Raw genomic sequence first — 24,131 nt, forward strand, 5'->3', positions numbered from 1 at the left:
TCAAGTGATAGAGCATTACATCCGCTAACAGAGAGAAATGTCAGGGTATACTGCTATGGAAAGCTCCAGGTCCTGACACCTCTTACAGCAGACCTACCGTGGCAATGGGGAGGGGTGGGGGAGAGGTGGGAAAAGTGACATAATTAGGCCAAATCTCAAAACTGAACTTGAGACACCATGTCTCAAGTCTCAAGTCAAGTCATGTCATTAAATGTTGAGCATTATACATATGTCTGTAGATGTCAATACAGACTCTAATTTTTGTTAAGTCCTGCTTTAGGACTTCCTCACCTTTCACAGACACATTCTGGGACTTCAAAAACTGTCTGTGGTCCCCGCCTTCTGACTTGGGACCACCACCCCCTTTCACAGGTGCATGCTGACACGTTCAGGAATAATCAGGGGGAGGATGATGGCTGATTGTTGTTTGCATATCTCTTTGAGGCTATCTCCATTTCCTGTTTTTTTTTTTTTTTCTGCACAAAACATGTCTTCCTCACATGGAAGAAACCTTTAACTCAAGCCCACCATCCCCCAAGCACACCATGGGAAGGAGCTGATTGGCCAGCTCCCTCTGCAAACCCAACCTTCCACCAACCTCCCTCCACCCCCAGCCCCCTACCCTGGGGTCAGTCCAGTGGCAGCTGAGCTGGCATCTTAGGTTTGGCTCTCCTATGCACACACGGCTAGGGTGGTGCGCCAGTGGCCCATGGAAGGTGGACTCCTTCGAGCTATACTTATGGGGATACATCCTGGATCATCCACCAGGTATATTTATTAAGAAGTAGGGTCATTTGAAAATTACACTTTATAACAAGGTACTACTTAAAACAGATTATGAAACTCCATGAACTTTGAACTGCCCTGTTGGCAATATGAAGCCCCTTCCTAAATGAACAAAAGTTACAAAGAGGTTTGGAAATATTGTTTTGTTGTTGGTTTTCAAAGCTTGGAGCTGGGAAGATTTCATGTATGTGAACCTAAAGCTGTGTCTCCAGGAAGGTTTCTACAGATTTTTACAGAATGACTGAGGCCCAAAGTCCTGAGAGTTTCCCTAAGGCCACAGCTTTGGTTATTCAAATTTAATTACATTTTTCTTGTTCTCTTAGCATAACAAAAAAAATGTTTATTGAGCTGGGCTGGGTAACAAATGGCATTTAAATTACCCTCTGCCCTCACCCCTCCTAAATACTACTGAGTAGGGTTTTAAAAGCATCCTTTTGATGTGCTGACCCTCTATTGGGAAGAGTGCACCCCTCAGTTAACACATCTTTACTGGCACTGACCTGAACCATTCAGATGCCAAGTGCAGAGGAACCCAAATGCAGGTAAACGGAGGCTCGGGTAGGTGAAACGGGTTGACACATTAGGGCATGAAGAGGTGAGAGCCCCGACAGGACTGGAGGTTTGTTTGTCTGACTGCAATGAGCTGCCCAGGGCAGCCTTGAGTTAAACCAGAAGTATTAATCATGGGCACCCACTACGCGAGTGATCAGGGATTAGCGCATTCCTCTCCTGCAGTGTGCTACTAATCACACACACACTCACACACGCACACACAAAACACACACCCCCAGGTCCAGCCACCCAAGAACGTGATGATAGACGAGAAGTTTAAAACCGGAAGCAGAAGTAACCAGAGCCAGTTAAGGGAAGTCTGTGCTCCCAGTGTGGGGCGCAGGGGAAACAATGAATGGAAAGTGGAGAAGCCAACAAACAGCTCACCTGCCAGAAGAAGGAACTAGGCTTTCTTTGCACACCCCTAAGTGACAGGGTTTCTCATTTGATCCTTCACAGTTCCCATTTCATAGAAGAAAAGTGAAGTCTGCAATCTTGCCCCCTGCCCAGGACCTGCTGCTAGATTCAAACACACTGGTTGGCCCCAAATTCCACTTCCTCTCCTCAGCATGAGGTACGATGAGCTTTCTTCTTCCCCGACCCCTCACTCCAACCCGTCCCTGAGCAGGAGAGAACATCTCCAAGTACAGATGTGACACCACGCTCCGGGCAGGAGTCTGACTTCGATTCAACATCAGAGACACAGAACACTAAATTCAAAAAGTGAGTAAAAAAATCTGGACACTTGCAATGTCACAACAACAGAAACAAGGAAAAACTACCCTGAGCCCTTCACCCTCAACTGGCCACAACTACAACAAAATTTAACCAAACTTTAAGGACCTGGTAGGAACAGGTTTGTAATCCCTAGCTCCTCTTTCGACTCTGGCTTACCCCTCACCTTTCCTAATTTGTTTTTTCCATTCAAAGTCAAGGGAGCCCTAGTTTTGTTTGTGAGCTCTGGCTTTTTGAAAACCTTGTTTTCCATGAATGTACATGAAGGAAGTTCAATCCAGTCTTCTCTTCACAGGAGCCCTTTTCAGAAGGGCAGCAGTGTACCTTCTAACATCATTCGCTCTGGGTGACCATGCAACAGGTGATATGTTTGGGAGCGGTTCACCCCTCCCAAGCCTGGGCTGAGAGGCAGGTGTGCTGCACACATCCAGCCTCCATGGGGAATTCTTGGAGCACGTGAACACAGACAGGTGTGGATTCTGTGGTGCAGAAGGAAAGAATTTCCCGTGGCCCCATAAAGGACAGAGCGAGACCTCATTCACTTGCCACAGGAGGGAGGATGCAATTTCAGGGTGAAATCGGGTTCCTTTCCTGTAATTTTGCATGCCCATTCTTCCCCTGTACAAAATGCCTATGGCCTGGTGCCAATTTTAAGCTTGGATTTACTGAGAAGGGGAAGAGATCTCTCAGGTGTCTTCCATGGAAAACATTCTTTTAAGATTACCCTACTGAGCACTCTGTGAATGCAAATGAATTTTTAGAAAAACAACCAAGTGATCCCAGAAGCACCTCCATGCCTGTGCTAACTCAGAAACTACCCCACACGCCTAATTCTGATAGTTAAATGCCAATCCAGGGGCACCTGGGTGGCTCAGTCGGTTAAGCATGTGCCTTCAGCTCAGTCATCTCAGGGTCCTGGTATTGAGCTCTCTCCTGCTACTGCTCTCCCTGCTTGTTCTATTTCTCTCTAATAAATAAATGAAATCTTTTTAAAAAAATGCCAATCCGTGGCATGTCTAGGTCCACCTGCACTAAAGGGGATTTGAAACCATAACCTCCAGCACAAAAATCTGCTGCCTCAGCCTCCCTCTGATCTGTACCTGATGGTAGGAGAGAATAGGCAGCCACCTAAATTTATCATTCCTACAATTGTATGGTCATTAAAAACAAAATGTATAACAAATCCTCTCTGACAGTGGACTTCATTAACTTTTTTTTTTTTTTTTTTTTTTTTCTGTCATCAAAGCATAAGGTAGCCTTATCAGTGGACACTACTATTTTGAGATCCTGAAAAGTGACTGCTGGATGATTAACATATAGTCACATGAAACAGATTTTTTTTAAAAGCATCCCCTTTTGCTCTCAAAAAAGTGTATTCACCCTCCAGGAGGATAAAAGAATGCTTTCATGATGGGGTTATAACTTCAAGAAACTCAAAAACACAAATCTTATGGATTTAGTTCAAAGAATTTTAACAATTATCTACAACTGTATAACTACATCTGTATGTGCAAAAGGAATATGCAATCCCTGCCCTGATTCTTCACTATAGCTAAGTTTTTGCCTACTTTAGAATTTCATATAAGGGGAAAGTATTCATATTTTTGATTCTAGCTTCCTTTACCCAACATGATGCCTTTGAGATTCATCCATGTTCTTTTTTTTTTTTTTAAGATTTTATTTATTTATTCATGAGAGACACAGAGAGAGAGAGAGAGGCAGAGACACAGGCAGAGGGAGAAGCAGGCTCCATGCAGGGAGCCCAATGTGGGACTCGATCCCGGGTCTCCAGGATCACACCCTGGGCCGAAGGCAGGCGCTAAACCATTGAGTCACCCAGGCTGCCCCTCATCCATGTTCTTGTATGTATCTATAACTCACTCTTTTTAAATATTTTGAATAGTATTGTGCCATGTGAATATATCACAATTTGTTTAACTAGTCTCCTATGAATAGGCATTTGTGCTATTTCTAGTTTGGGCCTATATTTAAGAATAAGGCTGCTCTCCACATGTTTGTACAAGTCATTTTTGTGTGCATATGTCTCTTTCTTTGGGGTAAACACTTGGGAGTGGGGTTTCTCTGTCATATGGAAAGTGCAGGCAGACCTCAGAGGTATTATGGGTTAGGTTCCAGAACACCACAATAAAGTGAATATTACAATAAAGCAAATTACATATTGCTTTATTGTAATAAATGCATTTTTTGGTTTCGCAGTGTATATAAAAGTTAGGTGTATACTATATTGTAGTCTGTTAAGTGAGCAATAGCATTACACATACTTTAATTTAAAATTACCATATTGCTAAGAAATGCTAACCATCATCTGAGCTTTCAGCAAGTTGTAATCTTTTTCTGGTGGAGGGTCCCACCTTGATATTGATCTGCTGACTGACCAGGGTGGTGGCTGCTGAAGGCCGGGTGGCTGCGGCAGTTTCTTAGAAGACAACAGTGAAGTTTGCTGCACTGAGTGACTCTTCCTTTCATGAAGGATTTCTCTGTAGCATGTGATGCTGTTTGATAGCATTTCACTCACAATAGAACTTTCAAAATGAGTCAAGAGTCAATCCTGTCAAACCTTGCTGCTGCTTTATGAGCTAAGTTGATATAATATCCTAAATCTTTTGTTGTCATTGCAACAGTCTTTACAGCATCCTCACCAAGAGTAGATTCCATCTCAAGAAACAACTTTGTTTGTTCATCCATAAGAAGCAGCTCCTCATCTGTTCAAGTTTGATCATGAGATGGCAGCAATGTGGTCCCATCTTCAAGCCCCACTTCTAGTTCTCTTGCTGTTTCCACCATCTCTGCAGTGACTGCCTCCACTGACATCCTGAACTCTTCCAAGTCCTCCCTGAGGGTGGGTACTAACTTCTTTCAAACTCCTGTGGATGTAGATAATTTGACCTCTTCCCATGAATCATGAATGTTCTTACTGGCATCTAGAATGATGAATCCTTTCCAGAAGGTTTTCAATTGATTTTGCCCAGATCCATCAGAGGAATTCCTTTCTATGGCAGCTAGAGCCTCTCAAAATGTATTTCTTCAATAAGACTTGAAAGTTGAAATTATTATTTGATCTGTGAGTTCCAAGTATCAATATTATGTCAGCAAGCATGAAAACAACACTCATCTTGTGTATCATTGGAGTTCTTAGGTGACCAGGCACATTGTCAATGAGCAGCAATATTTTGATAGAATTTTTTTTTTCTGAGCAGTAGATCTCAACTATGGGCTTCAAATATTCAGTACACCATGTTGTAAACAGATGTGCTGTAAAAAGATGCATCATCCAGGCTTTGTTTTCCATTTATAAAGCATGGGCACAGTATATTGAGCATCATTCCAAAGGGCCCTAAGATTTTCAGAATGGTCAGTGAGCACTTTACTGACTTTAAGTCACCAGCTATATTAGTCCCTAACAAGAGAGTCAGTCTGTCCTTTGGAGCTAAGAAGCCAAGCACTGGCTTCTCTGTTGCTCTAAAAGACCTCAATGGCATCTTCTTCCAATAGAAGGCCTTCTCATCTACATAGAAGATCTGTTTATCAGTGTAGCCACTTTCATTACTATCTTAGCTGGACTTTCTGGGTAACTTGCTGCAGCTTCTATACCAGCCCTTGCTGCTTCACCTTCCACTATTATGTTATACAGCTGGCTTCTTTTCTTAAACCTCATGAACCAACCTCTCCTAAATTCAAATTTCTCTTCGGCAGCTTCCTTACCTCTCTCAGCCTTCATAAATTGAAGAGAATTAGGGGCTTGCTCTGGATTAGCCTCTGCCTTGAGAATGTTGTGGCTGGTTTAATCTTCTGCCCAGACCACTTGAAATTTCTCCATATCTACAATAAGGCTGTTTCACTTTCTTATCAGTTGTGTGTTCACTGGAGTTATACTTTTAACTTCCTTCCAGAACATTTTCTTTGCATCCACAGCTTGGTTGTTTGGTGCAAAAGGGCTACCTTTTGGCTTGGTTCAGCTGTTGGCCTGCCTTCCTCACAAAGTTTAATTACTTCTAGGTTTTGATTTAAAGTGAGAGATGTACCAATCTTCCTTTCACTTGAACACTTAGAGACCATTGTAGGGTTATTCATTTACCTAATTTTAATACTGTGTCTCGGGAAATAGGGAGACACCCAAGGAGAGGGAGAGAGAGAGAGGGGAACATTTGGTTGACAGTGCAGTCAGAACACATACATTTATGGATGAAGTTCATGGTCTTACACGGTTGCGGTTTGTGGTGCCCCCAAACAATTACAATAGTAACATTAAAGATCACTGATCACAGATTCCCATAACAAGTATAATAATGATGAAAAACTTTGAAATATTGCAAGAATTGTGAACATGTGACACAGATGCAAAGTAAGTGAATGCTGCTGGAAAAATGGCACCAGTAGATTTGCTCAAGGCAAGGGTGCCACAGACCTTCAATTTGTAAAGACACAGTAAAAGCACAACAAAACAAGGTGGGGTTATATGATTAACTTATAAGAAATGGCCCACATAGGGGTACCTGGGTGGCTCAGTAAGTTGGGTGGCTGCCTTTGGCTCAGGTTATGATCCCCATGTCCTGGGATCGAGCCCAGAGTGGGAAGGTGGTGGTGGTGGTGTCCCTGCTCAGCGGGGAGTCTGCTTCTCCGTCTGCCTCTCCCCTTGCTTATGCTCTCTCTCTCTCTCAAATAAATGAATATAATCTTAAAAAAGAAATAGTCCAAGTGTTCACTGAAGCAGTTGTAGGAGTGAAGTGAATGTATGAGCATTTCTATTGTTTCACATCTTCACCACACTTAGTATTGTCAGTATTTGAGCTGTTCTAGTGGCTCAGGGTGGTAATGACATTCATTTTGCTTGCGGGGTCTACTCTGATATTATCATCACTTGAACTACTTATGACAGAAGCACAGGACTTGGGGGCCTATCCCCACTGAATGGCAGGGCAGTTGTGACAAAGTTAAAAGTTCCAGAAAGAAAACTCTGAAGCCAACACAGATGTCCCTCACCACACTCCACTTCCATTCAAGGGAAGGAAGTCTTATTTCAGGGCAGGTAGAACAGGGTGATTTTTTTTTTTTTAATTTTGTGGTGAAATTTAAACTCTTATTTATTCCCCAGCCAGTGATGAGACAACAGCTCCAAATTTTCCCAAACTCACTGAAAACAGGCAGTGTTGTTCCTGTAGTTCGCTTACTTAGAAAGCTGAGGTTTGACGTCCCTTGGATTATTAACTTATCCTTTTCCAGGTAGGGGTCATTTTTATTTCTCATTTTGCTCTTTAGCACCCCAGTTTAGAGACCACTAATTTCCTGAGATGGGTTTTTGGATGAGAAGACAGTTCTTACCACTCTGCAAGGGCCTGGTGTGTGAAATTAAGGGCAGGAAATCGGCTATTCTTCTCAGAAATGTGGGACTCATGTCCAAGGTGAAAAGAGGTCAGGTTTAAAACTGGTTCTGTATAATTTTTAAAATATGTAATCTGTACTCTTCTACCTTCAAGAACAAAAGAAGTGACATTCACTGAAGACATTCATGTAGCCTCTGTCTTCTGTGTCTTGGGGCAGTTGTCCTGCAGGGTGGATGAAGAGGGCCGCAGGGATTCCACGGTACCAGCTCTGACTCTCCTTCCATAGAGGTGGGCCTGCTGGCTTCCAGAAATTATGCTGTGGTTCTGAGTGTCTGCAGCACAGTGTTTCTTTCATGTTAAACAATTTCAACAATCACTATTTCTAGATTGAGATTCTCAGGTGGTTGCACATAAAGCCAAAAGAGTTGTGCTGTCACAGAAAGTTATCCATTTTCCTGAGAGAAAAATCAGATGCCTCACAGTTGCAACCACTATGGTAATTTAGAATATTAGCAAAGTATTTAGGACAGATATCAATAAAGATGGCTCATCTCACCTATTCACCATCTGAGTAATGAACTCCTAGAAGAGAGGTAAGTTTCCCTCATCATAATTATGACTAGCTGGGCCCTGAATCTAGAAGATCACAGATAAAGACACAGAGACTGGCTCCAGGTATAGCTAAAACTGCCCTCTTGCCTCCACAGAGCCCAGGGCTCTGGAACAGACAGGTGCTGCTTTCACTGCATTCATTCATTGGCTGCTATGGTGCCAATGGAATATACACCTTTGTGACACAACCTATGGGGCACATGCTCTTCCTATGGTAGAATAAAGAGGTTTTTCACTCACTCCTCTTCCCACAGAGGTGGATAAAATCAAGGTCTTGAATCAAGAGTTTGGTGGAGCCACTGCTGAGGAAAGGCATCAGAAGGACCAAAGAAAGTGACCAGCAGGTGTTTCTTGAAAGGGAGAGGGGCTGTGGGAGGCTGGATTGCACAGTCTTTTCTTTCTTTTTTTTTTTTTTTAAGATTTTATTTATTTATTCATGAAAGACAAAAAGAGAGGCAGAGACATAGGCAGAGGGAGAAGCAGGCTCTCTGTGGGGAGCCCGATATGGGACTCAATCCTAGGACCCCGGGGTCACGCCCTGAGCCGAAGGCAGACACTCAGCCACTGAGCCACCCAGGCACATCTGGATTGCAGAGTTTTGAAGAGCATTGTTTGTCAGCTTGAGCTGCCATAACAGCATGCCAGCGGCCGTGGGTGTAGGCCACAGACATTTATCCTCATAGTTCTGGAGGCTGGATATCCGCCCTCAGAGTCCCAATATGGCTGGTTTCTCATGAAAGTACTCTCTCTGGCTCATAGAAGGCTGCTATGTTCACATGAGCTGTGTGTGTGTGCATGAGCATGCACGCATGCAAAGACGGGGAGGAAGAGGGAAAGAGAGGCAGCAAGATCTCTAATGCCTCCTCTTACAAAGGCTTTACTCCCATCATAAGGGCCCCCATCCCTACCACATGACCTCATCTAAACCTAATCACCTCTCAAAGATCCCATCTCCAAATATCACTATATTAGGGCTTAGGGCTTTAATATATGAATTTTGGGAGGACACAAACATTCAGTCCATAACAAGCACAGACAGCCTGCCCAGACACCAATCCCAGTTCTGCCAGTTACTCTTATTTAACCACCATGCCTGAGTTTCTTCCTCTGTAAAATGGTAAAAATGTAATACCTTATTAGGGATACCATGAGGCCTAAATGAATTAATAAATGTAAAGTACTACAAAAAGTGCCTGGCACATGGTAAGTACTATACACATTCCTTTAACTGATTTTTTTTAATGCTATTGCTATAAGCCCAAATCTCACTTGGACATCCTTAAAGTGGACAATAGTGATGCAGAGTGATTCTTGAATGAGCTTTGAGGGTGAGCTGGGTAATGATGTTCTGCTCTAACTGTTAGGAGGTTTACCCACCACTATCCTCGGGTGGGTGGACAGGTTGAGCTGAATGATGCAGAATTCCCAAATTATATTGCAAATAGGTTGCTTAATGGTGACAGGCAGCAAGTGTTAACAGTGGGAACAGCTAAATAGTGAAATAGCCAAACTCTATTCTTTATGCTCAGGTACAAGCATTGCTCACTTGTGCTTACTGCTGATAGGGTGCCTTCTATTTTTAACTGATCAAGGTGAGCTTCCTATCATTATACCAGGCCAAGCACTCCTCTTATCTCTATAGAAAACCACTCAGTGCATAGACTCAGCTGTCATTCTACAATGATAAAAGATGTCCACTGATAACTTTATGCCTGAGTAGAAAACAGAATGGCTGCTAATTATTCAGGAAAAATGTTCTCCATATGGGTGCATGTCAGAATGCTAACTATCGTGCCTGTTTGAGTCTTGGCCCAGGAAGCTGGGGGAAATTCTCAACCCAGACTGTGTCAAAGAGCCTAAGCTGCTTCCAAAGGGCCGAGGAGTGAGTGAGGTCTCCCCAGTGATACAGAATTGAACTGCTGTAGAATAATCAGCCAACAACTATCTTTATCCTTAGCATAAATGGAAAGGAATTCAGAGCTGGAAGATCCTGGAGATCCTGTCAGCCTTTAGGTTTTTCTGTAGGCCCCTTGGTGGCAGGAACCACAAACTAAAAACACAAAATCACTGTTTCGGGTGATGATAAAAACTTCTACCCCAGGAGATGGCCTTATGAGTACATAAGGCCAGCAGCCACTCACATGGCCTGACGGGAATGATCCTAGGAAAGACTGTCTCTCTAGCTTTTGTACTTGAAATTAATGAAGAGGTAGACAATGGGAACTGCATAATTAATAGAATGTATACACTCTCACACACATATCCTAAATGTGAGAAATTTTATCTCACTAAAAAGTCCTCATTAATCACTCCTTTGTGCATTTAGAATACCTTTAAAAATGCTAATATGAGCTGAAAGATTTGTGTGGTCTAAATTATAGTAAAAACCACAGATAAACAAGACACATCATCCTAGATCTTTAATCTCACCCAAAGATTTGAAAAATAGATCACTTCATGTTAAAACCAAGAAAAGAGGATAAGAGGTCGATGGTGGCAGAGTAGGAGGACCCTGGGCTTGTCTCATCTCACAAACACAACTAAATAACTATGAAATCATCCTCAATACCCCAGAAATTAACCTAAAGGTTGACAGGACAAACTCCACAACTAAAGCTAGAGAAGAGGCCAAATTGAAGAAGGTAGGAAGCGAGGAGACCTAGCTTAGGAGAGAAACAGATTGTGGCCACTATGGTGGGGAGGGAGCCATAGTTGCAGGGAAGGTCAAGAGAAAGACTACCCCTCCGGGAGCGGGAGCGAGTGCATGGTGAAAAAGAATCCCCCTTGGCAACTGGCTTGGAGAGTGAGAGGGCCTGAACTTCATGAGTTCTTGTACCCAGCAAGGCTTAAAGCTTGAGGTTTTAAAGGTCAGCAAGATTGGTCCTGGGAGAGCTCAGAGGGCACTGCACTGCTCTTGGACAGAAGGCAGGGCAAACAGCCCACAGACAAACAGCGTGGAAACATGGATCTGAAGAGCCCCTGGAGCACACAGTTGGGAGATTATTTGCTCATCTCAGACCACATCTCAGAGGACAGCATTAATGAAAGACTGCTCAGAGAACAAAGGAACTGGCCAGTGCAATTTCCTCCCCCCACCCCAGGGCCACCTGCGGGAACCAGCAGAGTGCTGACACTCACTAACTTGCTTACACTAAGCCCCGCCCCCAATGTTCTCTTGGAAAACCTCCTTTCAATCACGATTGCCTCAGTCCCAGCATGGTGGGGGGCCCTCCCCCAGAAGACTGGTCCAAACCCCTGCCAACACATCTGCTGACCAGGGAGTTTTGCAAGGTCTCAGTTCCAGTGGCAGTGACAACAGGTCTTACTTCCCAAGCAGACCAGAGCACACCTAGTTAAAGTGTATTACATTCAGGCCAGGGACCAAATACTGCCCACAGTAGGCAGGGAGAGACTCTGGAAATGGCTAGCTTGAAGGATAAAGTGGTCAAGACACAATAGCAGAATGTACACAGCATACACTGGAGACACTTCCAGAAGTACCAGGCCCTGGGGAACAGGGGACACTACATGGCAGGGCACTATAAGACCTCTTCCTCATAAAACTACTACCCTCAAAAATAAGAGACTTTCCTTTTTATTTATTTATTTTTTTAAAAGATTTTATTTATTCATGATAGAGAGAGAGAGAGAGACAGACAGACAGACACAGAAACACAGGCAGAAGGAGAAGCAGGCTCCATGCCAGGAGCCCTGATGTGGGACTCGATCCCGGGACTCCAGAATCACGCCCTGGGCCAAAGGCAGGCGCTAAACCGCTGAGCCACCCAGGAATCCCCAATAAGAGACTTTCCTAACACAGAAATAGGAAAGAGGAATTTGTCTCAAATGAAAGAACAGGACAAGGCCATGGGTGGAGACCTAAGTGAAACAGATATTAGTAACATGCTTGATAGAGAACTTAAAGCACCGGACTTGAGAAAAAAGTGGAGGACATCAGTGAAACAATTAACACAGAGATAAGGAATAACATAGCAGAGAAGATAAAGGGCTTAATAATGAAATGAGAAACACACTTGATGGAATGAACAGCAGGCTGGAAGAAGCAGAACAATTAATGACCTAGAAGACAGAGTAGTGGAAAGTAAGCAAGCTGAACCAAAGAGAAAAAAAATAGAATTATGGAAATGAGAATAGACTTACAGAAGTGACTGACTCCACCAAATGTATTAACATTCATATTATAGGAGTCCCAGAAGAAGAAGAAGAAAGAAAAGGGGCCAGAGAATTTATTTGGAGAAATAATAACTGAAAACTTTCTTAATCTATAGAAGGAAACAAATCCAGATCCAGGAGGCACAGAGAACCACCAACAGAATCAATGAAAGCAGACCTCCAACAAGACCTATTGTACTTAAAATGGCAAAATATAGTGACAAAAAATACTAAAAGCAGCAAGAAGACAGTTACATACAAAGGAAACCCCATAAGACTATTAGCAGATTTTTCAACATAAACTTCGCAAGCTAGACATGGCATGATGTATTCAGAGTGCTAAATGGGAAAAGCTTGCAGCCAAGAGCAATCAATCCAGCCAGGTTATTATTCAGAATAGAAGGAGAGATAAATGGGCAGCCTGGGTGGCTCAGTGGTTTAGCACTGCCTTCAGCCCAGGGCCTGATCCTGGAGACCTGGGATTGAGTCCCACGTCAGGCTCCCTGCATGGAGCCTGCTTCTCCCTTTGCCTACATCTCTGCCTCTCTCTCTCTCTCTCTCTCTCTCTCTCTCTAAAAAGGAGAGATAAAGAGTTTCCCAGACAAACAGAAACTAAAGGAGTTCATGACCAGTAAACCAGCCCTGCATGAAATACTAAAAGGGGATTCTGAGTAGAAAGGAAAGACCAAAAATGACAGTATGAATGTAGGAAACACAAAAGTAGTAAAAATGAATATTTCCATAAAAAATCAGTCAAGGAACTCACAAAATAAAAGATATAAAACATGACATCATATACCTAAAGTGCAGGAAGGACAGAAGCAAAGAATGGATTCAAACTCAAATGACCATCAACTCAATATAGCCTGCTATATGTAGAAGATGCTGTATATAAACCTAATGGTAACCACAAATCAAAACCACTAATAAATATGCAAAGAATAAACAGAAAGAAATCTAAATATGTCACTAAAGAAAATTGGCAAATCATGAAAGAGAGAAAGGATCAGAGAAAATCTTCAGAAACACCAACAAAACAAGTAATAAAATGGCAATAAATACATATCTATCAATAATTACTCTAATGTAATTGGACTAAATTCTCCAATAAAAAGACATAGGATGTCAGAATGGATAAAAAAAAAAAAAGAATGCATCTATGTGCTGCCTACAAGAGATTCATTTTAGGCCTAAAGACACTTGCAGATTGAGTTAGGGAATGGAGAAACACCAATCATGTGAGCAATTATAATAAGGAATAAGAGTAGCAATACTTATATCGGACAAAATAGACTTTTTTTTTAAATTTTTTAAATTTTTATTTATTTATGATAGTCACAGAGAGAGAGAGAGAGAGAGAGAGGCAGAGACACAGGCAGAGGGAGAAGCAGGCTCCATGCACCAGGAGCCCGACGTGGGACTCGATCCCGGATCTCCAGGATCGCACCCTGGGCCAAAGGCAGGCACTAAACCGCTGCGCCACCCAGGGATCCTGGACAAAATAGACTTTAAAACAAAGACTGTAGGGGTGCCTGGGTGGCTCAGTTGGTTAAGCATCTACCTTCGGCTCAGATCATGATCCCAGTGCTCTGGGATCGAGCCCTGAATCGGGCTCCCTGCTCAGTGGGAGTTTCTTCTCCCTCTCTCTCTGCCCCTCCCTTTGCTCATGCTCTCTTTCTCTCTATCAAATAAATAAAATATTTTTAAAAACAGCACAAAACAAGACTGTAACAAGAGATAAAGAGGGACACTATATAATAATAAAGGGAACAATCCAACAAGGAGATGTAACAATTGTAAATATTTACACTCCCAATATAGGAGCACCCAAATCTATAAGATAATTAAAAACAAACATAAAGGAGCTAATCAATACAGTATTAGTAGGAGACTTTAACCACCACTTGCATTGATAGATTATTTAAACAGAAAATCACCAAGGAAATTACGACTTTGAATGACACACTGGACCAAATGAATTTAACAGATATATTCAGAACATTCCATCCCCAAACAGCAGATTACACATTATTTTCAAATACACACGGAACATTCTCTAGAACAGATCATGTATTAGCCCACAAAACAATTCTTAACAAATTCAGGAAGATTGAAATCATACCATGCATCTTTTCTGACTACAATGCTATGAAACTAGAAGCCAACCATAAGAAAAGCCCTGGAATGACCACAAATACATGGAGGTTAAATAGTATGCTACTAAACAATGAATGGTCAACCAGAAAATAAAAGAAGAAATTAAAAAGTACATGGAAGCAAATGAAAATGGAAAATGAAAACTTAATGGTGCAAAACCTTTGGGATGCAGGAAAAGCAGTTCTAAGAGGGAAGTTTATAGCAATGCAGGCCTACCTCAAGAGGCAAGAAAAATTTCAAGTAACCTAACTTTATGCTTAAAAGAACTAGGAAGGGATCCCTGGGTGGCGCAGCGGTTTAGCGCCTGCCTTTGGCCCAGGGCGCGATCCTGGAGACCCGGGATCGAGTCCCATGTCAGGCTCCTGGTGCATGGAGCCTGCTTCTCCCTCTGCCTGTGTCTCTGCCTCTCTCTCTCTCTCTCTCTCTCTGTGACTATCATAAATAAATAAAAAAAAATTAAAAAAGAAAAAAAGAACTAGGAAAAGGGATGCCTGGGTGGCTCAGCGGTTGAGCATCTGCCTTTAGCTCGGGGCATGGTCCTGGAGTCCTGGGATCGAGTCCCACATCAGGCTTCCTGCATGGAGCCTGCTTTTGTCTCTGCCTGTGTCTCTGCCTCTCTCTCTCTCTCTCTCTCTGTGTCTCTCATGAATAAATAAATAAAATCTTAAAAAACAAAACAAAACAGAACACAGAGCTAGGAAAAGAACAACAACAAATGAAGCTTTCAACCAGCGGAAGGAAGGAAATAATTAAGATTAGAGCAGAAATAAATGATATAGAAAATAAAACCAAGAACATTTTTACAATAGATTTGAAAGATTTTCTCCCTAAAATCAGAGTCTTCAAATCAGTATCATATTTGAGATGCAATGCCAGAGGATATAGCCCCAGGCTTCCCTGAGGGATGCATGTCTCCTCTCTCCTCCACTGTCAGGGGTGTTCCATGAACAAGTTTAAGGAAAAGTGTAATTAGCAGTTACTAAAACATATCTGGGTTTGAAAATAATTTGTACATTAGAAGGCCAATCAGCAGGCATAGGACATTTCCAGAAGTTGTAAGCAGGAGCTTACCGGGGATGGGAGCAGAGGTGGGGGCAGACATGGAAAGCCCTTAAATCATTAAGCTTTCACTACATCACACTTTTGCTCAGATCCAGTGAATCTTGATCTCTGCTGTGGATCAAGGTTTCTCTGTTCCCTACCCTATTGGGATAGTCGTTGAGGTGCTTCTCCTTTTTTTAAAAAAATCTTTTTTAAAAAAAAAATCTTTTTTTTTTAAATCTTTTTTTTTAAAAAGAGTTTAATTATTTTTTTAAATATTCTATTTATTTATTCATGAGAGACACAGAAAGAGAGAGAGGGCAGCCCCCGTGGCTCAGCAGTTTAGCACCACCTTCAGTCCAGGGCATGATTCTGGAAACCTGGGATAGAGTCCCACATCGGGCTCCCTGCATGGAGCCTGCTTCTCCCTCTGCATCTGCCTGTGTCTGTGCCTCTCTCTCTGTCTGTCTCATGAATAAATAAAATCTTTGAAAAAAAAAAGAAAGAAAGAGAGAGAGAGAGAGAGAGAGAGAGAGAGAGGCAGAAACATGGCCCATCCATGCAGGGAGCCTGATCACGCCCTAGGCCGAAGGTAGGTGCTCAACCGCTGAGCCACCCAGGCGTCCTGAGTTTAATTATTTTTATGTGTGTGTGAGAGAGAGCACAATGAGCATGAGCAGGGGGAGGGGCAGAGGGAGAAGCAAACTCCCCGCTAAGCAAGGAGCCTGATGTACGACCTAACGTCCCTGGGATCATGACCTGAGTTCAAGGCAGATGAGCCACCCAAGTGCCTCCTTGAGGAGTGCTTCTCAATCTATATTCCAGAATGGAGATCCACAATCAGAAGGATTCTCACAGAAAGAGCGATGTCTTCTTGGGGATACAGATGCTGTGCTCCATTGCCTCACAAAGTCACAATGCACAGTTACTGAGGCAGCAGAGTTCTAGAACCCAGTGCAGCAGCCTTGGGCTAACTCCTAACTGCTTCTGCGGGGTCCTTCCCGGCAGCTGAGTACAGAGGTGAAGAATGAGGACTTTAGATTCAGATGGACCTAGGATGGAACTGTGCCTCTAAGCTTCAGACCAAGACACTGAAATGGGGTTAATTAACCTCTCCTTGCCTCAATTTCCTACATTGTAGATCAAAAGAGCAGCAGCACCTCCCTCCCAGGGCAATTGTGCCCAGCATCTAGTTAGCTGTGTTCATCCACATTTCATTTCACCTGAATCCCCAAGGAGGCCTGGGTTCACCCTTCAGAACTAAGTATGTATTCTTCCTTTCTTAAACTCTGCCTTGTTTCCCCCACCCCCAAACATGTGCACAGTGCCTCATGCTGATCTTGAAGTGGCTCCATGACTAAAAATGACTGAGGTGGAGCAAATGAGCTCAGTGGCTGGTGTGTGGCACCCAGTCTTCTGAGCCCCTGCCAGCTGGCCTTGGGCCACCCCTCAGCTGGCCTCCTCACAGCAGAACAATCCAGTGACCCCTCGATGAGACATTTTCTCCAATGTTTTCTTTAACTCTGACAACTGCAACTGAAATTTAGCAGCAGCATGTAGCCCCCCAGGGACGCCTTCTGCATATTTCTCTCTCTCTTTCTCTTGTTCACTCTTGCTGTTACTTTTCACTGCTCCTCCACACCAAAGTTCAGATTTCCTTTTTTTAATAGAAAAAAATGTTCTTGGGGGGAGGGGTTTGGTGGGGGAGGGACTCAGTTTAATCAAGCTTTCATGATAAGCAAATGAGTATTGCAAAATACCCATCCTGAGTACCAAATTAAGAAATTAAAATAATGCTTTCTACTACTCTTCAAGTGGATTTCTTTCTTTCACAAAACTACAAGCTTCACAGCAGCAACCAACCTGCCTTCCTTCCTCCAGTAGTTTTTGAGCACTCATTAGTGTCAACCTTTGCACTGGTCATGGCTACATCCACAGGCATCTTATGCACACTGACAGAATGCAGAGCATTGGTTCAGCTACGTATTCTTCTCTATGTATACGCTACTGGATGCCCTTGTGGATTCACAAGCATAACCTGCAATAACTCCAGCCTCCCAGCGAGGGTATCCCAAGCAATAGAAATGTACATTATTACTCTAAAACCAACCCTCACTTCTTCCCAACCCTTCCCTATCATTTTCTATCTTCCTTAAAGACACCACTGGTCCTTGGTCAAAAGTGGGTGAGTATGACTTTATTTGAGCTTTTACTCTGTTTGATGGAACACCTCTTCCTGGGTACCCCCATGTATATTATTTCCAAGCCCCACAAAAACACTGCAAGTGAGAAACTAATTGTTCCCATTTTACGGATGATGCAGCTAAGACTTGGTGGTTAAGCAACCAACTCCAGGTCACATGGTGAGGGTCTAAGTCAGAATTTGAACCCAGGTCTCTCTGACTCCAGAGCCAGGGCCTGGCTGTCCCATGGTATGAGAGCCATATTCCTGACAAACACTGGCTGTGCTATCTACTCATAATTGACTAGTATCCTGCGACGATCTGTTCACATTTCAATAACTTTCCTTTTAATAAATTGTAAGCCTTTATGTTTGTATAATCCAGCTTCCATTTTTAGCTCAGAAACCCTACTTTAACTTTACAGTACATAAATTAATTCTTTTTCACATTTTGGACCCTTATCTTTTTCTATTTTGCTTGAAATGTGACATTTTAAAATAATACATTTAAATAATTTACATAATTGACCTATTTCATGGGAATTTGTCATTTCCCTGGCACAGTGCAGTTGTGCTGAGCAAGCAGTTATGTACCTTCACTCAATAAAGTAAAAGCTGCCATGTGTTGCTGCACCAAACAACATGCTGCAAGTAATGTCTGTTAATGAATGGCCCACAATCTAAATAGGCTGCAGGAGCTTGGCTGGCTCAGTCAGTGCAGCATGTGACTCTTGATCTCAGGGTTGTGAGTCAGAGCCCCACCTTGAGTGTAGAGATTACTTAAACAAACAATAAGTAGGCTTCAGGATCTGTTGGGGTTTCATGGTTCCTCATTATTCCTCAGTAGGACAAGTCTTATTAAAGTTGATATCTATGAAGCAAAAATAATATCTTGGCCTTCAAAGCATGCCAGAGGGCATTAAAAGATTAGAAAATAATCATTTTTATATAACGGAAGTGATGTCAGTGAAGAGAGGAGGCTTCCAGGCCTCTAGCTGATGGCCCAGCAGTTCTCCAAAAATAACTATATTTATATAGTATATATTATACTATATGTACTATTTTTGGCTTAACTATACTAGAGGTCTTATTACTCTGAGGCTCTCTAGAGAGAGTCTCCTGTGCAGGGATAATGGAGCATCTCAGATGCTCTCTAGGTTCAAACCCATTTGCCTGGAGGCACATGCTCATGTTCCTCTAAGTGTGGCTAGCAGGGTATCACCAGCCCCACTCTGCTCAGATCCTGCCCCTGAGAGGCAACACAAGAGAGGCGGGCCATGTAGAATCCCATATGAAAATACTAGAAACCTAGCCGTCGGGTGTCCTGTGCATTAGCAGGGGAAGGAGGGCTCACTAGTGCATGGCCCTGTTTGTCTGGTTGCCAAACTTCCAATTGTACCTGCTTCATATCAAGGCACACGTCACTTTCAAGTGGTGAAAAAGCAAAACTTTAAAACTTGTGGAAGAAAATGTGGAAGAATACTTTTATGACCTTGACTAGCTTTTAGAAAATTTGATACAAGACAGTAGAAACCATGAAGGAAAGAGATAAGTTTGTCTGCATTACAATGAAAACCTCTGCATTAAAAGACACAAGTTTCAAGAAAAGCCACAGGGTGAGAGATTCCCAGTACACCATTCCATTCCTGGGTATACACTCCAGGGAAACTTATACATGTCCACAGATATGGTCAGGAAAGTTTGCTGACGTATTTTTGATAATGGCAAAGTGTTTATCAATAGGAGAATAAATAAATTTTGGCATATTTATGTAACTGTAAACAGCATTAAAATGAATGGACTACAATTATGTCACTGTGGATAAACATCAAAAGTAATTTTGAAAGAAACCCCAAAACAACCCAGTGTTGATAAGAAGGGTATATACGATACAATATATCTAAAGTTTCAAAACCCTGAAAAATGCAACACCATGGATTGTTTATATTTCCTATAGGTTTATACATACATAATACATGCATGAAAATAGTAAACATTAAAGTCATGAGAGTATTTCTAGCTCAATATGAATGAGATTGGGAGAGCCACCAGGGGCACTCAACAATATGGATAACATTTTGTTTCTTTTCAGAAAGAGATGAAGCGAGTGCCATATTAATATTTAAGTAGGCTGGGTATTTATTCCATGTCCTTTGTCTCTATGTGGGAAAGTTGTCACAAGGTTGAAAATTCCATTTTTTTAGGCTGTGGTGGCAGCAGCATATGGTGCAGCTATGTGTGGCTTGTACAAATCACTAGACTTAAAGATGGGGGTGGGTAGTATCCAGGTATGAATTCACAAAGTTCATTTCAGTGTTTGATGCTGCGTGGACCACATGGGGAGCAAGAGGGAACGGGCCTGTCATCTAGCAGCTTCTGGTTGGCAGAGCAGGAGAGGATATCCATATCTAAGGCAAAGTAGAGTAGTTTATAAGAGGGAAGTTTGTGTTAGGTTCAATAAATAGGTTCTATTTAGTTTCAAGTAATGAGAACCCTTCATCCAGAAAAGTTGGAACAAAATGTCAAGCTGGGAGTGATAGGAGTATATTCTGCAACAGAAAAATGTGCGTGGGTTTGGGCCATGTGTAGCGAGGGAGGCCTGCATGTTGGCCTGAGGGGTTTAGATCTAATTCAGGAGACAAGAAAAAGCCACAAGAGGGTGCTTGGAACAGGGGACGTTAATCACAGCAAACTCTGATGGCTCCCTATAAACTAGGATTATAGGAGCCATCGGAGTGAGGGCAGAAGCTGGAAGACCAAAACAGGGCCTCAGAAGTAGCTGAGGAGACAAAGAGAACCTCCAGGGGTAGGAGGCACAACAGAGGAGGTGGAAGCTTCTGGAGTGTGGAGAAGCAGCAGGAGCCAGCAATGAAGGGGAAGGTAGGACCAAAGGTTCTGAGGCTGACTGACTCTAGTTGGTTTTGGAGGGAGGCTGAGAAATGAGGCTGTGGAGCTTTTAGTAAGATGAACACAGGGCCACTGATGAGGATGGCCATGACAAAGAGAGAAGAACTACACTTATTCTGTGCTTGCCCTGTGCCGGGCAGTGTTCTCAGCCCTCTCCACAGAGTGGCGCGTTCCATCCTCCCGGCCATCCTGCAGGGGGCGCATTGTTGTTCATTCCTGTCTTATACACAGGTGAACTAATTCAGGTGAGAACGGTCACGAGACTCAGCCAGGGTCCCACAGCTGGCATGTGGCACAGCCAGGGTTTGAACCCAGCTGCCTGACCCCAGAGCCCAGGCTCTGTCACAAGAGAGGTGGGAAAGTCTTATGTATTTAGGTGTCCCTTGTACCACCGTGAGAGGTGAACCCCATGATTTCTGGGTGGCAAGAAGATTGAAGAAACTGGTAGGAAATGACCTCAATGTCTGTAAGTAGAAGGTGGAGTCATACATATAGAACAAAGCAGTCTGTGGCCACAGAGAGGCAAGAAACCTTAGAAAATGCTGCTTGGAGAATGCAATTCAGATAAACAGATCTTGCAGTACCAATGAGAGTCAACTATAAGCATAAACAGAGGAATCTAATGAGGATACAAACCATCTGACTTTCTTTAAAACTGTTGACAAGCCGAAGAGCACAGAGCTGAGCAAGCAGATGGTGGGAAGAGACAGGTGGAACTCTCAGAACAAAAGAGGGCATAGGAATTAAGGACAAGAAGGTACAAATCACTTAAATAATTGATTTTGGAGTCCAGCTGAGAAAAAGAAAGATGAAGGCTGGGAGAATGGGGAAGAGAGCATTCATAGAGTATTTACTGGACATTGGCTACAAGGTTAAGAGACTGGTAATGACAGTGACAGTGGACAACAGGGTCAGTGGGAATGATTCAGGCATCTAGAGGCAGTAGAAGAACAAGGGCTTGCATAAGTCCAGGGCAATCAGACACTAAGATCTTGTAGAAAACACAGATTTCAGTGACCAAGTCATGGAGGTGGAGCAAGGCCAAGGAATGGGAAGGTGGCCACAGAGAACCTCACAGGCATTGAGGAGGTAGATAAAAGGATTACGAAGACCAGATAAACAGAAGAATCATCTTTGTAGGTAGAAAACTTACTAATAATGGAGCCAAAGTCAGGAGTGAAAAATCAGTGTGTGGCTATGATGAGGGCAGAAGATGGTAGAAGGAGACACATGAGGTTGAAGAGAAATGGCCTGTACAACGTTGCAAGAAGAAGAGTGTGGATTCCTCCCTCCTGGTCCTATGTCTGAAGAGAGATATATTGGGATATACAGCATATAAGTTGATTGCACTTTTTTAAAAAAGCAAATAGCAACAATAACATATCAAATGACAACCTAGGTCAGTAGGTTGGTTGGATACATTAAAAGGAAAACATTTCATTTTAGCTCCTGTAATGAGCCCAGCAAGAGAAGAGGTATACAGAGGGGAGAAGTGGATGGTAATTGCGCAAGAAATAGGGATAAAAGGAGCAAGGAGCTTATTAGAGAGATATAAAGTAGTTTGCATGGGGCGAGTGAAAGGAAAGGAGAAATCAGAGTGGAGACACATTTAAATCCAATGTGTTGTCTTGGGAACGTCCTATAGACTTCCTTCCATGTACCCAGGACACTCATGACTTCTTTACAGCTGTTAAGAAATGCACGAATCTTCCCAATGCCTTTGGCGAACAACTGGCCTTTGAATCAAAGCCTGACTCCTCCTCCACTTGACTCCAAGATGCTAGACTGGCCTGGGCTCCAGTGCTCCTGGGTGACTTGTGAAAGGAGCAGGCAATCCATTACGTGTCCTGTTTGCACCTTTGTTCCCATTACAACCGTAATTCAGACGAAACACACACACACGCCCGCATGTTCAGGCGTGAAAGTTAACACCATATACAGTAATATGAAATACTACATATGTGCACTGGGGTTAATTTACAGTTATTGTGGGATCCATAACTTTGTAATTTCCTGGCTTTGGTCTGTATAGTTTTTCAGACTCGACATTTTATTAACTTTTTCTTTAAACCAGCTATCTGTCTTTTGGCTGGTATCCCCCAGCGTATTAGCTTGCATATTTCCAAGCTGAATATCATGTTGTAAAAGTCTGTCTATTTCCCCTCATCTCTCTCAGTCCATCTGTATTTTTTTACATCTAACCTCCTGGGTCTTTGCCTTTTTTGGCTCTGTAAATTTAATTAATGTACTTTGACTTTCTTTACCAGGTCACTGTTGAAAATTTACATAAAACAGATCCAATTTTTTTCACCATACCCTAATAGAAGCACTTCAGCTACATTTTCCTTTCCCATAGATCTCAATTTATCTTTTCAGTACAGCTTCCTTCATTTAAAAATTCTTAGACGCAATCAAACATGAATACTTTTGACTGTACTTTCTACAGAGAGTCTGGTACATTTGAGACATTCTCCCATGTTAAAAACGGGTTAATATGTAAACAACATTTGATGTCATAATGCTCTTCATAAAATTATTCAGACCTTCTTTTTGTCTTTGTTCTTCTTAATCTTGAAGCGTCTGAGGGATTTCTTTGCTTTTATAGAATTGTTTTCTTATATTTCTCTTGATTTGGGAGAAATGAAGATGTTTTTCAGAGGAGAAACAAAATCTAGGTATTAGCCTTCTCCTCCATTTTCTTGAAAACAAAACCAATGAGGTTACCTTGAGCTGCTATTAAAAAAACAAACACAAAAGCCCTCCTAACTGAACAAATTCGAATGCATTTGAGATTTTGAATCTTAGAATATTAATTGCAAGGATCCATTAAGTTTTTCCTCATATTTTGCTTGCTTATGGTATTTAAAGCCAGTGATACACAAATTTATGTCTCTTTTATCTCTTTTTTATTTAAAAATATTCACTAGTAACCTATTTTCAGTTTCTCTGTTCTCCCTTTTAACAATGTGCTTTCTTGTTAGCAGAAACATTTTTATGTTTATACCCAGAGAAAGTAACATATATACTACATTCTTGGAAAAAAACAAAAAACTCAAATCAAGTCTAAGGCAGTAAGAGCTGAACTTCCATTTTGTCTGTAATTATTACTACTGATATCCTTAACAGGTTATAAATAAGTTGGCAATGAAACCAATAAAAGAGACAATGCTGAATTCTATTATTATTAGAAACCCTATTTAAACACTTCACCTGATTTCTACATTTTTCTTTGATGATCCCTACAGGTTGAAACAGTTCTTTTTTTTAAAGATTTTATTTATTGAGAGAGAGAGAGAGGGAAAGAGAGAGAGAGAGAGAGAGAGAATGAATGAGCAAGGAGAGCAGCAGATGGAAAGAGAGAAACCGGCTCCCCACTGAGCAGGGAGCCGGAAGCAGGGCTCCATCCCAGGACCCTTGGATCAGGACTTGAGCCCAAGGCAGATGCTGAACCGATTGAGCCACCCAGGTGCCCTGGATGAAACAGTTCTAATTGTATCATGCCTTTCTTTTTGGGTCTTGAAATAATGTGATTTTTAACCAATAGCATGCTTACCAACGAATACAATGTACCAACGAATACAGCTGGATTGCTATGAGAGGGATCAGGCTAAAGTTCACTAAATCTACGGAATGCTATCTGGAAA

General features: G+C 42.4%; 1 protein-coding gene and 1 long non-coding RNA gene across 16 annotated transcripts in view; one reads left to right on the top strand and one right to left on the bottom strand.

Annotated features, from left to right (window-relative positions):
* The window catches only part of ATP8A2 (ATPase phospholipid transporting 8A2), a 569,987-nt gene that overhangs the window by 55,070 nt on the left and 490,786 nt on the right, over positions 1-24,131 (bottom strand). The window lies entirely within an intron of this gene.
* Positions 15,718-24,131, top strand: part of LOC112669516 (uncharacterized) — a 44,568-nt gene continuing 36,154 nt past the window's right edge. Inside the window, exon 1 of one of the 2 annotated variants that reach the window (XR_004816534.2) lies at positions 15,718-16,662. This is a non-coding gene — a long non-coding RNA (uncharacterized LOC112669516). The remainder of the gene's footprint in view (positions 16,663-24,131) is intronic. The other variant, XR_003142317.3, reaches the window with a different exon arrangement.

The sequence above is a fragment of the Canis lupus genome, chromosome 25, assembly GCF_003254725.2.
Source record: "Canis lupus dingo isolate Sandy chromosome 25, ASM325472v2, whole genome shotgun sequence".
Classification (NCBI taxonomy): domain Eukaryota; kingdom Metazoa; phylum Chordata; class Mammalia; order Carnivora; family Canidae; genus Canis; species Canis lupus.